The sequence below is a fragment of the Athalia rosae genome, chromosome 6, assembly GCF_917208135.1.
Source record: "Athalia rosae chromosome 6, iyAthRosa1.1, whole genome shotgun sequence".
NCBI classification, from domain to species: domain Eukaryota; kingdom Metazoa; phylum Arthropoda; class Insecta; order Hymenoptera; family Athaliidae; genus Athalia; species Athalia rosae.
In genome coordinates this window covers 5,952,082-5,964,493 of record NC_064031.1, presented here as the reverse complement: position 1 = coordinate 5,964,493, position 12,412 = coordinate 5,952,082, and the positions used below count along the sequence as shown (strand labels likewise).

Below are 12,412 nucleotides of genomic sequence, written 5' to 3'. Positions count from 1 at the left end.
CGGTCAAATGCCAATGAAAATTTTCATCCGTTTCTCAACGCTCTAATTTGTATCCTGACTCCGATGACTTCGGGTGTATGACTTTTTTAACGGAGTGCAAAAATAGTACTTCACGTGGCGCACGGATGGCTCATGGCTGAAAGGCGATATAATTAGCGGCCGTTACTGCCGCTGCCCACCAAACCGCGAATTTTCATAATCTTTTCACAGTCAGCTGTGTGTTATTGTGGTTCTACTCTTCTCTACTTTATATGTGCGATAAAATTCCGTACACACACGATCGTGATGCGTTGCGTTAGAAATTTCTCCAAAAAAACGAGGAGATAGAAGCAAAGAAAAAAAAAAGGCAGAGGTGGTGAACTTCTAATGTATAGAGTTGACAGCGCTGATCGATTCAGAGAACAGTTGCAACCAATTGGTCGATGAAGAAGTTACATATGGCGATCAATGGAAGTACCTTTTAGAAATCTTGGAACATCTCACAAACGACAGTTTGCGAGAGATAAAAAATTTTCTAATCTCATCGCTCTAAATTGGTCCGAATTTCTTTCACGTTTCTTCGTCGAGAATAAACAGACACTCACCCCTGTGTTTTGAAAATTTTTTTTTTTCTTATTTTCTACGAATATTCCCATTTTTCTACATACTTTTTCATGAGATAGAATCGCGAAAACGATTGACTGTCGCAAAAACAACGACTGACGACTGATTTAGTTCCATACCTATAGAAATTGTCGAGTTCCTGTTGCACCGTTTAAACAGAAAAGAGGAATCAGCAAAATATCGTGAAAACTAATAGAATTTTTTGCCGATCCGAACGTAAAAATTGTAATTCCAAAAGAGGGAGACTTTTGATTCTTGATTCATACACCTTTTCTTTGGATGGTCGGGAAAATTTTCTGATTTTCACGCCGGAAAAAAAAATTCTCTGATAGAGAGTACAGAGATTTTAATATTCGAAAGTATTGATGTAGCGAATCATAAAAATTATAATTCAAATCCTTCGCGCGATGGATATGACGCCAAAAAATTTTAACGACCATCGCGAAGCTCGTGTGGAATTTTTCGTAGATTTTTGTTTATTAACGGAAATTTATATATTATAATATTGAAACACTACACGTCGCGTATTTTCAATGAAGAACATGTCGAAAAATATTTCCGCCACGATTCACAATCAGAGAGCGGTATAATCTGAAGGATTTAAAATATCTCACGTAAACTTTCCAATACATTCAACATCCGATTGCAGATTATACACATCCGTCTATACCTAACGGTTACATTCGCACAGTTTCACGCAAGCATCAGTTGTGCAATAAAAATATGGTTGTATCAATGAAATTAGAAGATATTGATGACACCGAACCACGTGTCCTTTCATGGGTTACATGACCCCCGATCTTTCCAGTCTTTCACTAGTATTATTCTTTTCATTTTTTATCTCATTCATTTTTATCCCTGTTTTTGCGTACTCCGAGTTTATATATCTACAGCGTGTGCTACGATAGCTGCTGATGAACGATAACGTTAATGCATGCATTGTAAAATAATTGATTCTAGTTTAACTTAGCATAAAACTTATTTAAAATTCGAAAGAATGTCGTTTTTTTTTAATTATGTATTGATATTAATTTTTTTTTGGTTCCAAGGTGCACGTGCACCCTCAAGTCGTGTCCAGTCATTACAAATGTACGTTGTTCCGGTACATACGATTACCGATCACCTCGGTGAAAGAAAATTGACGCAATTCAAGAACTTGCATTTTTCTTCCGTTTCATAACCGTAAACGATTTCGCTAAGCTTTTTCAAAGTTACCAGCCCCCGCCAGAGTCTATAGGATTTCATAGTTGAAACGTTTACGATGACCGCCGTTATCTGCATGCATCTCTTTTTTTCGTTCTTATCGACGGAGCACGGGCGAATTGTGATAGTGACTTAGATTTTTTGTGACTCATAAAGTTATACAAAGGTCGAGATAAACGCGACATGCTTCAATGGTGCATCGTACGTGAGGCCGATGAGAAAGAAATCTAAGCACATGTATGCGGTGAGCTACGGAGGTCAAGTTCTTCGGTTCAAGTTCGAGTTCACTTATGTCCGTTCTACTGTAATGGCACATTACACTACGATTTCTCTAATTATTCGTTCGACTTATTGTATGTACATACTTGTACACACGCGAATCATTCATGCTGATTTTCATTTTTGTTTCAATTTTTAATTGCCGCGATCGTTGCACATCGTGCATCATACATTTGCGTACGTGTTCACGATCGCGTCGAATTCCGCGAGGTTAATCGATGTAGCGCACACGAAGACGCGACATCGGGGACGATAGAAAAAAAAAAAAAAAAAACGAACAACTATTACTATAATCCTACGTTTTTTTTTTGGATTTTGAATAAAAAATTTTTCAAGTAAAATCGTCACGAGCACAAGTTATCTGGTCCTTAAAATTTGATAGGGTGGGTTTCACGGCGTATTTTGCGGTTTTTATAATTTTCCCTCCTTTTCTTTCTCCACCTCTCTGTCTCTTCCTGCCCTAACTTTCACACGGTCATGTTTTACGTGATAAGTTGAATAAATTGTAAGCACTTTTTTGCAATTTCCATCGGATACGAAACTACGTAAATGGTATTAAATAACGTACAATCATCGTGAACTAATATTCATACATTGAATGTTGTACGGCTGACTAATCTTGACTTGATTGCGACACGTTGACCTACAGTGTATTCAACGATCACATTCTATGGGTGGAAATTAATTTTACGTCATTCAATTTTTTTTTTTTTGCTTTACAGGGGAGGAAAATTCAAAATGCTTTCTTTGAACTTTTTCCATTGCTGACGAGATTGGAGAACAGAGGACGCGTCAAATTTGACAACACTCGCATGTCGAAAGCAGTTTTGGCACAATAGTATTTTTGATATCCTTCGTGAAACTGTTAATTACAAAGAGTGAAAAACGGTTGCAAAAAATTACTGGGAAAATGAAACACTAGCGAACAAGGAGGGGAGAAAAAAAGAGCTCAAAGCGTCAAAGCAGCGAGCGAATTCACCCACATGTTCGTGACATCGAATCTCGCGTGAATCTCATTGTGGACGGAGAAGAAGCTATAATTGATTATCATTTCCGAATTGAAATCAAATTCTATTCGAAAAAAAATCGCCATGATCACACGTGTGATATATTTAAATATTCGCCATGCGAGCAACGCTGACAATAAAATAATATAAAAAAAAAGGCTATTTCGAATTTGTCAATGCACAATTGTTCTTGTATGGAATATCAACGATTTCGGTATCGTCGACTCTTTTCGTTGGACGAGTCTATGATGAAAGGTGTCAGTTCGCAATTGACACTTGATTCAGCTGACATTCCGTCAAGTTGATATCATTGAATAAACGTCTATTAGGTAGATGTCTCGCGAATATAAACGATTCCAACGGCCAAAGGACGTATGTATGTATATGTGTGTACGTGCGTCTTTTCAACCGGAGATGTCACAAGCTACAACTATTTCAACTCCTTGTTTTTACCCACGAATTTCAACAGTGACGGTAAAATCTTATTTCCTGAAGATTTTTTTTTTTTTCAACGTTTCAGATATATTTATACAATAGATTCGTGCTCATTGGTGAGTATCCATTCGCAATCGTATAGCACATGTGTATGTACATTTCATAGGCAATAAAATCGCACATAGATTTCACGTTTACAGATTTTGCTGACCGACAATAACAGCTATACTTCGATTTCGGTATGCCGGGAGTCAGTAACGCAATAATAATGGTCCAGTCTGTTGCTTTGATTCCTGACCGGTTTTTATTTATCCTCTTTCTCAGTATCGAATACGATATCAATTTCATACTTACGCAGAAATCTCTTTCCGTATTATCTTCAGCTACTCCTCTATTCGTTACATTTACAATTGTTAAATTGATGGAAAATGATTGACAAAAAAAATACTTCAAACGAAGCAGCTAGCGGAATCAATAATTATTTTCTATATTCCCCTCCTATGCGGATGGTGAGATAATTATTGTTCCAACTTTCTGGTCCGTTGTCGCTAATTCCAGCTTACAATTAATCTTTCAAGTGCGGCGTCTCAACAATATAATATACATACATCAGCTGGGGGTATCATACGACCACGGTATCTTCGACGGACGATCAACAACACCGGTCCAAGAACGTAGTATTTGCACGTGGCGTCATGACCTACGTAAAACAATATCGACCTGACGTAATCTGTAATCATATGGGATAAGGTGGTACGTGTCAGCTGTATGTACACGTAGACTGCAACGACCGAACGAGCGGGCTACGTGGTCGTCGGAAACGGGTCCGCATCCTTCGGCGCACCCCGTCGACGTGGTGGTTGTGGTTCATTCAAAGTACGATGGACCGCTGATTGTGAGTGAATCTCGCGGAGATTCAACACGTGGTGTAAGCCGCGACGCGTCATCTATTTTTACGAACTTTAGACTCCCGGTAAAACCGTTCACGATGCCAATGTCACGCAATGCTTCAGATCCCTGTCCTCATCACGTGATTTATGGATCGCCTTTGCTCCTCGTTATTATTTTCATTCGTCAGCGCATCTCGCGCCTAGATACCTGCAGGATCCAGCTTTGAAAACGCATCAGCGCGTTTAGCTGCGATTCGCACGTAGCTACTCGCCTTCGAATCTCGATAACAATACAAACGTGTTCCAACGATCCTCAAAAGAATCGTCTCACTTTTACCTCCGGCGAGGGGGAGATGAACAACATCTTCTACTTCTGCCACTTCTTCTAACCGCCGGTTCGATCATTTTTCTCATCGTCCAGCAGCCTCCGATTCTTGGAAAATTCAGGGCGATCGTAACGATGGATCGCGGAGCGCGAAACTAGATGGAAAATTGGCGTGGCATCAGTCGGTGAAAAGGTGGACGGAGGAAGGGAGGTAGATAGAGAAAGAATAATCGTTGATCTGCCAAGTTTGTCGGTGGTAGTGAGTGCAGCGAGGCAAGTGAAAAGAGGGGAGGTATCACGCCACCGAGAATCGAGCAGTGGATTTGGCCGTGTGGCCGTATGGCCGTTGGGCCAAGCATCGCCTGATGCGCACGTGACCCTGCGCACCGTTTCCTCGCCCGCGAACTCGCAATCAAATCCTTCCTATCCGCACGTCTATTTTATGCCGGTCAATTATTAACCGGCTATCCTTTTTATCGTCAGCGAATATCACGGTCATGTATATTCTTTGATCCGCGCCAGCAGAATCGTCGTCGTCGTCGTCGTCGTCGTCGTCGTTCTATCTTCCTCGATATCGATACCAACGTAATCGCGTGATACTTTTTCTGGAAGCATCGCAATCGCATCGTTCCATAATTTCCCTACGTAACCAGCGTAGATCCGTCCTACGGTCTATTCGCAAATCGGAACACCGCCGACGGATTCTTCGAACCCGCAACACGTGAGTTTTGCAAATTAACGATGCATTTTGGTAGTTTCGAACATTGGACTTACAATTAGTCACTTTATCCGCTCGTGCATGTACTTCATATCAATATTGGTACGAGCAACTGTGAATGTATATAGATATGTTTACGTAATACAATTACACGGCGGTAGGACTTCTTGACTCCAAGCCGAACCCACCTACGTCCACATCCCAACTAACACTGGCGCAAATTTATTTCCAACAATAAGTTAGCGCTCTTTCTTTTTTTAAGAAAAAAAAAAAAAAAAACACATCATTCATATTTTCCGTTAACTACAATTGACACTCAACACTTGCAAAAAAAATAAACACACATGTATACATGTAATAAACTAGCGCACACGCGCGTTATATTCATACGATGACCACGTGTGACGCACGTATAAAATTAAACGTTTTTCATCGCTATTAGTTCAAAAATAATATACATTCTGCAAATTTTGTTGTTGAGAAAGTCTTGCGGGCGTGATGTGTAATTTTGTTTTGTTAGTTTTTTCTACAACACTCGGTATGTCTTTTGTTTGTTTAGTTCCGAACGATACATAATTGCACATGAAATCAATTTTATCGATATCTACATAGGCTAGCTGCGACACGTGAAAATATTTATCAATTATAGAGATGAACGATTATTGCCACCGTGTTGGCAGGCTGCAAATATTTATTTTCATTTTGTGAAGCTCTGATTTTTACCGCAGGAGCCAATGTACGTCGCACGTGTAGCGCGGTATATGGTTACTAAAAAATTAAATTCATTAAAATATAATTATATCGCCTACGCTTGGAACGTCAAAATTGATCTATAAAAAATTACACCGCAGTAGATTGATGAGTTTTTGCAAAGAAAAAAAAAAAAAAAAAAAAAAATTGCGGAACTTTCATCATTTTCTCACTCAAACTATTCCTCATTTGTGGAAACACTTGAAGTTAACCGTGACTCATCCTTGAATTAATCAAAGTATGCTTCATCCGAAGTGAATTAGGTGGATGGAGAGAATCCTGTAAAATTTCATCTGCAGTATTGATCGCGAAGGTCCATTTCCAAATACATGGCTTTCCTCAAAATTCGTACTTTTTCAGTCCTAATTAAATCATGGACAATGAATTTTAGGCAAAATCTTCAATTTTTTCACATGTAAATTTTTTGTATAAAACGACCCAAATCGTTGCGAACTTATTGCGTTTGCTGGTGTTTATTATACGCACGTCAAAAATTTGTGGTCGTATGTGGAGTGATGCAAAAAATACAAAAAAATTAACTCATAAGAACGAGAAAACAAATTTATTTCATAGAGTGAACCGACCAAATATGTTTACGCAAAAATTGTTCCTTTCGATACCGACGATCCGCTAGATTCATACGTACGTGCACCGTACGGCATAACCAACGGTGTTATTCTTGGCGAAAGATGAAATGGTCGGAATTTTTAATTAATGCACAGGTAAAAATCGAAAGCAGAAACTGTAATTCCCAAGGTTAATTGTGATTCCAGCATTCATTCTGTAGAGTAAAAGAATGACGCTCTGTTCAAATATATTTTCCTGCCAATGTATATTACAGTATGACAATCAGACTCATTAACGATTTGAAACTTAAACATAGGTGCGTTTGAGGATATATTTGTAGAAGTCACATCCTGTACAGCTTAAAGGTCCTCAGATCGACGGATGGAGAGATTTTCGAGTTTTTTTTCTTTCCTGACTTATGTACTGTTCATTAATCGACTTGAAATTCGATGATATAATCCCCAGAGATAAACGGGAACGCGCATAAACTCACTCGGAGGATTTTTCCAACACTAGGAGAATTTCCATTCAACGTTCACCGATTATTACCCCCTCCTCTGAAAATTCAGATGATATAATTGTTATTGTAAAATTAATGCCGCTAACGTACGTAGTACAACGATTACGCTACAACGGCGGTCGTTACTCGATCGTGGTCTTGAGGAGGCGATTTAATTGTGAGTTGTAAAAAAAAGATCCCATAAAAAAAAAAAAAAACGAACGACCAGAATTGTAATTTGCGCACGCTGCCGATCCCGGTGCAAGCGTGGAATAACAATAAGTGAAAAAAACTATGAAAGATTAACGAATGTCAGCAGCAACAACACAGATGCGCGCGTTCTACGTGATTATACGCAGACGTATATTCCATACACTTCACCCCTTATCTTCGGCCCCGCGGGTTTGCTGCACGGGTTAAGAAAAAAAAAAATGAATACAAAAAAAAAAAGCCGGCCGCTTCCAAGTTCTCCGCGACGGGGCGCTGCCGTAGCAACTGGTCCCGAATCAGGTTAATATAAACCGTCCGCGTGGTGCCGGTGCGTCAGTGTATCTGGCGCTGTCAGTTGGTCGGAATCCGAGGATTACGTTTCCTGAAATCTATTTGTTGTCGAAATAGTAGAGTAAATTTATTTCGCGTACGTTGTGTTTGTACGGTTTTTTTTTCAAGGCAATCGTACTTGTGAATTCAGTGCTTTGCCCATTGGTTATTTAACTCAACAGGTACGTAGAATTTGATCACCTATTACGACCCCCGAAACGGGTGCAGTTCGAAACGCGAACATCATCTTTCCCCCGTGTTTCGACGTCAGTTTCTCTGCATTCGTTTTCACTCGATTTAATCTCTTCTCGTATCTGATACGCATGTGTAACGTTAACAGAAGAGATTCATCGACGCGTAGATTATGCCGTACCTCCGTCTTTTGTCTCTTCTTTGTCCCTCCGTCTTTGTACATTTACTTGTTGTGTATTAATAACTATAATACCGTTCTTCTCCGAGGCATCGGTCGGTTGGTTCCATTCGCCAAATAAATTCCCCCTTCCGTCGTGCAAAAAGCACGCCACAATTATCGTGCAATATTTCTACAGCTTGCGAAATATGAATTGATTATTCGATTCGGAGTAAACTATTCGTTTTTCCCCGCTGAAAATATTCATTCATAGAATTTAGTCGATAGATGATAATTCCTTTTCTCGAATTGAGAAACCTCTACCCAATCGTTGAGACGTACAGTGCCGCCGATGTTGTACAGTTTGAAAATTTTCAAAATTTTCAAATCCCCGAATATTGCTCTGGATTCAAACACACACTACGGAACAAATCGATCGCATCGAGCCGCCATCTGGGGGTAGCAAAAACAAAAGAAGGAAAAACTTGCCGAATCTTGATTACGTGGTCTTTTCCAATGCTTCGTCGTACGTTAGATACCTGGGACATGATAGTTACGCGTTACGTAACTCGACCGACCAAAACCGATGCTCGTGTTTTGTTACATTTAACACCTTTGAAAATAATTATCTTTGTTAGAACAGAGTCCAGTTTGTTGTACGCAGACGACTGTAAGGTGGTGTGGGTCGGAACACGTGATGTCGCTAATATCCGCGTAATTCGAGACCGGTAGCTCCCTTTTGCAACAATTAGACACGCGTATCCTTGAATCCTCGCCGCACTTTCCTCTTGCGGAAGAAAAGCATCCGATTCGGTTGAAAACCTGGAAATCGATGTCAAAGTGACGAGAACCGGATTAGTTTCGATTGTTTTCCACTGAGACGTTGAATGATTCCACCGTCTTTTTCACGACAAAAAAGGCATAAAGATGGAAACAATCGGGCGAAAAAAAATTGTCCGTTCGCTCAGAATGTCGAGGAAATAAAATTTCAGAACCACCTCGACTCGAGTTCGCTTTGATCTCGAGAGTACGATATACGCGACGACTCGTATTGTTTCATACGATGTTTCATGTATCGAAACTTCACAACGACCTTCCGAATTGACCCTATTATACTATACGTTAAATAATTGGTTCAAACTCTTTTCACTGTTTTTTATTTATTTTGTTTTCGGAGTTGGCAAATTTCGACTTGTCTGGGTTAATTATTGCTTTCGTTAAAGTACCAGAGGTACGTACATCGTCTTCATTTTTTCCGCGATCACGATTTCGCTCTATTCGATCTTCTTCATTACGCATCTTTGACCGGGTGTGATTGACGCAATTGTCGCAGTGGCAAATCCGACAGCGTGTGTTGAACAGATTTCCGTGAAACGGCAACACTTCACCGAGCCACAACGATAAACTTGATATTAATATTAATGTCCTCTCACAATTAGAATTATGCAAAATTAGCGCATTAGGTTTTTTTTATGTCCCCACGTATTCGTGAGGTGTCAAACGCGCGTCGCTTCTGCGGTAAGAAATTTTTCATCTGTAACGTACCGAAGAGTCCCGGCTTCGATTATGTAGATGCTCACAAACGAGCCGACCCAACCGGTACCGAGGTAGGTCAGTTTTCTGCGGAATTATCGATCAGGCTCACTGACCCTCTGCATTTCTTATTTAAATGTATGCACGCTCTCAGATATACTCGATCTACGATCTTGATTCATTTACCCACGTGTTAATCAAGCCGTTAATAATAGAATTAAGTTTTTTCGTTTGTTTTTTTTTCTTTTCTTTTTTTTTCTTCTTCAACCGTTCTCATTACACGATGAATATTTTATCTTACTTGGATCGCGTGTGTGTAGATAATGTATTTGCGAAATTCATTACCACGTTATAACGAAACACCTCGGAAAATAAAAAAAATAAAAAAAAATTGTTTTTATAACCGGCGAGGGAATAAAAACAGATGTACAATAGGATTTCACCTTATCGTTCATTTGCATTCGCTAGTTGAGCCGTTGATCAAAACAAGATTTGAAATTTTTTCATATTTTTGTTTAGGAATTGAACGAGACCGTTCGGATTTTTAGTCTATGTATTTACCGAATTTCATGTCCAATCTAATACCCGCGACATTTGTTTTATTACGTGATTATGGAACGTATATTATGTATGTACACGTAATATACATACATATATATGTATGTGTTTTCATAAATACATAGGATATATGCACAAATTTTTATGCGTAGTGCAGATATGTCGCATTTGCGTGCACGCTTCGCTTGTACGCCGGTAATTATTTGAACGTATATATCTCATAGCCGAGTACATACGTATACAGCTACATGTATAATGCATGTAAGGTGGTTCCGTACTCATCTAGAATTTCACGACGTGTGTCTTCTATTGTGATGGAACAACTTTAAGGTCGTAGAATCACGCGCTACCTTTCACTCATACACGCGCACCTAAGGCCATCGCGATCGTAAGCTTATTCTGTATGCTATGAAAACTAAGCTTTTTTCAAGATCAATGTATGGTAAACGCTGTAGAAAAAAGACAATGGTCAGTCGCACAGGTCAATTAACCTTCCGAAATTGGAGTGCCAGGGCGAGCCATAAATATATACGAGAAACACCTCGTATACGAAAACGTACATAAGTGTCATGGTTGGATCGAGGTTATCACGTACCTTTATGTGTGCTATTTCATATTTCTATAAGTTGATGCTGAAGTACCGCTGTTTATCATAATTAATAGAGGAAGATGAGGACAGAAGATTTATTCAAGAGAAAATGGTGGAAAATAATCGATGAATCGAAACTAATTATTTCCGGTATTTGTGCCGTGGCAAAAAAAAAAAAAACATGAAATAAATGATCGAATTGAGAGTCGTCTGGTGCGCGATACAGTTTCTCAAAATTATCGATATCTGCCAGAAACTTTTCATTTTTGGCAAAGTTTGCCATCGTTGATTCGGAACCCTCCCTCGTTCCATTCTTCGTTTTGTTCCACTGCAGCTTTCAAAACTTTATCAAACTTATTGTCAGTAACGCTGGTATCCGATGTGTTTCTTCGCCATTCCGACGCGTCATATACTTTGCATCACGGTAAATCATCGCGTTGCGATCACGCCCTCGATTCGGCGTGCCGCAGACGAGAAAAACATCGTGCAAATAAGCGGATTGATTTTTCGCCACAATTCACAAATTCCCCGACGAACTTTTCCTCTCGCGAACCGCGTTAAGTTTGTTGAATCGATATATACAGCGTATTATTTGTCGAGAGTTCAAAGTTCGCCAGGGGAAATTTTCACTCCGAGGATGACCTTGCCCTGTCATTGAAGCTCGAGGCGTGTCGGGCCTCCCGCGCTTTCGTTCGTTCCAAGTGACGCAGCGTCGCGACCTCCGCAAACGCGTAGGGATTCCCGGCCGAGAATTCCCTTGTTGTTATTTTCCGAAACAAAACAACATCGACGGCTTTGTGTGTTTCACCGGCGATCGTCTGGTTCGTTCTGTTTTAGACCGCGTCGTGAGAATGGGGAAAAATTTTCTTCGCATTTTTGAAAAAAAATTTTGACAAACGTCGTTGACCTCGATCGGCCGAGATTACGTCTTGCAAATTTTTGTCTCGTATAACAGCAAGTGTCGTAAAATATTACGTATAAAAAACTAACCCGATGCGGTATTTTCGCTTCCTGACATTAACGCAAATATATATATGTATACACGTTATATACTACACGTAACACATAAGAACCTACTATACGTTACGTATTATATATAGAAATTATCTCACAAAACTTTCACAAATTTTATACTTCAAAATGATTATCTTTCGTTTTATATAGCTACGTGTACACAACCGTATCTGTAACGCATCTTCTAAACGTTGTGGAATCTATCCGAATATTTATGCAAAAATTTTCCCGTTTGGAAAACTAGGAATATATTTAATGAACAGATTTTGAAACCGATCGATTCGCGAGGTCGGAATATTTGCGGTTTTTCTAACACCGAAGTAAAATTGCAAATATATGCGTGACTAAAATTGTTGTAAAATTATTTCGGAAATTCCTCCGCAACGAGCTGAAATTTGTAATAGTTAAACATTGTGTATCTGGGCAAATCCTTGCGGTGGTCAATATTCTGCGAAAACAATTTCAATATTCGTCTACTTATACATATAAATATATTTATATTTACGTTTTGATCGAAGTTTATTTTACGACCGTCGCGTATAGACGCCTAAGT

The 12,412-nt window shown here is 39.4% G+C and overlaps 1 protein-coding gene across 2 annotated transcripts in view; it reads left to right on the top strand.

Moving 5' to 3' along the window:
- Positions 1–5,274: 5,274 nt before the first annotated feature.
- The window catches only part of LOC105693009 (acyl-CoA Delta-9 desaturase), a 27,257-nt gene continuing 20,119 nt past the window's right edge, over positions 5,275–12,412 (top strand). The window contains exon 1 of one of the 2 annotated variants that reach the window (XM_012412634.3): positions 5,275–5,463. The gene's annotated coding sequence lies outside the window, so the exon portion shown is untranslated. Of the gene's footprint in view, positions 5,464–7,430; positions 7,999–12,412 lie in introns of those variants that run through there. The other variant, XM_012412633.3, reaches the window with a different exon arrangement.